A 4354-nucleotide genomic window follows, 5' to 3' on the forward strand; every position below is an offset into this window, starting at 1 on the left:
AGGTCCTACCGAGATTTGAACTCGGGTTACTGGATTCAGAGTCCAATGTCCTAACCACTAGACCATAGGACCACTTTTGTCTTAACTTACACTATTTAGTTTAAAAACTCAAAGTGCTATCCTACAAGTTCGCCGCCATTTTAAGATGTTAGCAAACGAGCAGAAGGCAAACTATTTATTTAAGGGCAATGTCATAGGTAAATTTATCATATAAGATACCATAGTGACATACTGGCATAGTTTATACAATTTTAATGTCACATAAACTAGAGAGTGTTTGAGTTTGTTGTCTTAACAAACGGTTTTAAATGTTTGGATATAAATATTTTATAAGTAGTTATTGATTTATATAAAAAGTTTTTGATAAGTTACTTCTTCTTTATTTTATTGACTTATTTAAATAGTTTTTTAAAAAATTTCATAATTACACATATAAGCATAATTTATCATACATTAAAAAACAACTTACCTCCTTATTATGTTTTGGTATTGAGTAAACTAAACAAAATATTTTTTTAAAACTTTGTTTTGACACCAAATAAATTAATAGACACTTTTACTAAAAGCATAAATTGTTTTAAAAAACAAACTCAAACACCCCTTAAATGAACAAATTATGTCGTAGTTGGCTACATGTAAGATTCAATGTCAGTTTATCCGGTTAAAATGCAATCTAATGATGACATTAGGACATAAAAAGTTAGTGGCATATTAAATACAATTAAAATATAAGCGACTAAAGACCATCTCCAACTCATTTTCATTTTTTCCTCAAAAAAATAACTAAAAAATTGAATAAATAGTGTTTCATCTCAACCATACTCCATTTTGTATCATAGTTTTTACCCCAAAATATATATTCTTAATATATTCATTCTTCCAACTTAAATAGATCGTCAAACACACCCCTTATACTAATTTGGTTTTAATAAATATATAATTTATATTTTTTTTCATTACAATAATATTAAATATATACGATTATATTTATAATACTTATAAACTTTTATAAAATACGTTATCGTTTTTTAAAATTTCAATATGTATTTAAATTTTTATATGAATTTGATGAACAAAAAACAAACTTTATATTTATAATTAATTAATATAATTTAATATATAACAAGATATTACAAGTATTAGATATTATGAAAGAACCCCTTACTAGACTTTTGTATTTCTGAAAGTCCTAACTTTTATACTTGACAATTGTTACTCCGAAACATGCTACATGTATATTCATAAAAACAACATTTTATATTGATAAAGTGATTACAAACAACTAGATACAAACCGACTATTACAAAGTGTTATATATCACATAACTTCCAAGGATTCTATAGTTTTATACATACGAGAGTACAAAATACAATAGTTTCAAACTATTCAAAAATCTTCTATCAGTATATAACTATACTGGATGTTTATCTCCTGCAATTGTTAAACATTAAGAGGGTAAGCGGTGAGCCGGTGATGCTTACTGAGTTCAATAATAGATATAATATAACGTTATGTCATATATATATATATATATATATATATATATATATATATATATATATATATATATATGTAACATCTCGGAATAGCAAAGAGTATAGTTGAAGGGCTAAAAGAGTAAAATTGGAAGGGGAACTCGGCGAGTCCATGGGTGGACTCGGCGAGTAGAGTCGCGACTTGGTCGCGTGTTAAGTGGCCGACTCGGCGAGTCAGTAAGGTGGACTCGGCGAGTAGGCGCTGAGTGGAGAAAACCCTAATTCTCGGGGTTGAGCCCTATATAAAGAACATAACATCCATTCCCCCAGCCTCTTTACTCATCCTCAAGTCCAGAAACCCTAACCTTCGTATGTGAGTGGATCAAGTTGCATTTGGGAGCTTGGAGAAGCAATTATTGAGGAAATCTTGAAGGGTAGGAGGCTTGGAGCAAGGGGCTTTGCTTGGATTCGAGTTCCATTGCAATTGGGGCGTTCTTTTGAGGTAATATCTCGTCCTTGGGCTGTTACTCTTTGGATTCATCATTATGGGGTTTGTAGGGAGCTTATCTTTTGGTGTTTTGGAGTTTAGAGGTTAGATCTGAGGTTGCTACCTCAGATCTGGAATGGAGAAGGGTTGGAATGCCTGAAAGTCCCTGTGTTTGAGTGTGTAGTGAAGCTATCATGTCCCAACCCCTAGCCCCAAAGTGTTGAAGGCCTAGATCTCTTTGGATTCACGTAAAGTTTGCCACTTTACGTGATGGATGGGTTGCAGGAGGCTAGATCTATGTTTTGGATCAATTGCATGGCCTGAAGTGCTTCTGTATGGATTCAGACCGGTGGTACTCGGCGAGTCACATGGGTGGACTCGACGAGTTGCTTGAAGATGAGCTGGAACTCGACGAGTTGGAAGAACAACTCGGCGAGTTGGATGAAGATGGCCTGGAACTCGGCGAGTTGTATGAACAACTCGTCGAGTAGGTTGAAGATAGCCTTAGACTTGGCGAGTCTGTTCTTGGACTCGGCGAGTCTTGTCGAAGAGTCCCAATATTTTCTGGTCGAGTCGAGAATCGGTGAGTCAAGGGATGACTCGGTGAGTGGTGTTGGAGTGGACTCAGAGTTGTTGGACTCGGCGAGTCTCGGGGTGACTCGGCGAGTTAGGTCGCGGATTGAGGGAAGTCCTGAGCTTGGGGACTCGGCGAGTAGAGTCAGTCAGGGGTTGACTTTGACCTTGTCCAAGGGTTGACCAATTGTCTTCCGGGGGTATTTTGGTAATTAAGGGTATTTATTGAGTTGAGTGTTTTGGTGTTCAGTGGAGGAGTTCGTGTCGGAGTTTGGAGCAGCGGGATCTTATCCTTTCAGCCGGCAGTTTCGAGGTGAGTTATCCTCACTATATCAACAGGGTCTAAGGCACCAAGGCCGGCCCTTATCGGATTGAGATCCGGGTAGTTGTTGTTATGTTACTGCTTTGATATGTTTGCATCCTGAGAGCTAGGATGGTATATGTTAGAGACCTGATTGAGATCGGTATCTTGAGAGATAGGGAGATGCTATGCTAGTGACCTGTTAGGTCGGTATCCTGGTTAGGATGATGATATGTTATGTGATCTGTTTGATTTGCTTTTTGACTGTAAATTGTTATATGATTGTATGTATATGTGCACATGGTTGTTTGGACTGGAGTTGGGTTGAGGCGGGTCTTGCTTTGTGCTGTAGGCCAAGATACCCAGGGCGGACCGGTTGTTCCGAAGGCCCAGTGAGCGGTCCGGATAGGCTGTAGGCCCCAAGAGGGCGGACCAGACGTGTCGAGGCTCGGAGAGTGGACCAGGCCGACTGAAGGCCCGGTGCGGGCGGACCAGTCATTCTGTAGACTCAGAGAGTGGACCAAGTGGATTGAAGGCCCGGTGCGGGCGGACCAATCACACTGCAGACTCGATGTATGTGGTTAGATTCGGAGAGTGGACCAGGTGGATTGAAAGCCCGGTGCGGGCGGACCAATCACACTGTAGACTCGAGGTTTATGGCTAGACTCAGAGGGTGGACCAGGTGGACTGTAGGCCGGTGCGGCGGACCAGTCACACAGTAGACCCGAAGTGCATGGCTGTTCTGTGATCGGATATGTTATGGCATGTTATGCGTGTATGGTATATGTGGTTGGTATTTTGGGGATATCTCATTAAGCTTTCGGGCTTACAGTTGTGGTTTTATGTTTTTCAGGTTCTTCAGGAGAGCGTGGCAAGGCGAAGGCGTGATCGTACCGCTCCTCGTGTTTATATTGTGATGAGATTCTGGGAATACTTAAAATGAAATGTATTGAAAACCTTTTTGTAATAACTTTAATGGTATTGGTTTGTGTTTGAAAATTTTAAATTGGTTGAAATTTTTGGGTCGTTACAAGTTGGTATCAGAGCCTTGGTTTGAGTGAATTGGAGAAACACTCGTGTGACTCCAGTCTCAAATCGAGGAGAGTTTTTAAAAGAGAGTTTAAAATGGTTTTCAAAATGAGTAAAGGAGGACGCGGAGGTACGATCAGCCGGAGCCAGTAAGTAACCCCAAAATACCATGCATGATATTTGTTTTGAGCTTTGATAGAACAGCATGCTAGTGTTAGGCTAGGGATCTTCAGGATTTCATGATAATGTTGCCTGATTTGTGATGCCTGTAGCCTAGGGTTTCCTTATGAGAGATTTTCAGTGTTCCTCTAGTGGTGAGGGTTGAGAGTTGTTATGCATGTTTCTCTAGGGTGTGGTGGTAGTACTTCATACAAATATGGGTAGGTGTGGAAGGTAGTGTGGGCCTGTACTACTGAAAGCACAGGACCCATACGCGTATCAGGGAAACCATGACCTCTAGGGTTGGGTTGAGAGAGTTGGATCCCATGA

The 4354-nt window shown here is 39.6% G+C and overlaps 1 non-coding gene across 1 annotated transcript; it reads right to left on the reverse strand.

Moving 5' to 3' along the window:
* On the reverse strand, window positions 1-72 carry TRNAQ-CUG (transfer RNA glutamine (anticodon CUG)). Its single transcript has one exon. It is a non-coding gene; the product is annotated as a tRNA-Gln (tRNA).
* Window positions 73-4354: the final 4282 nt, after the last annotated feature.

This window comes from Lactuca sativa, chromosome 1 (genome assembly GCF_002870075.4).
Source record: "Lactuca sativa cultivar Salinas chromosome 1, Lsat_Salinas_v11, whole genome shotgun sequence".
Classification (NCBI taxonomy): domain Eukaryota; kingdom Viridiplantae; phylum Streptophyta; class Magnoliopsida; order Asterales; family Asteraceae; genus Lactuca; species Lactuca sativa.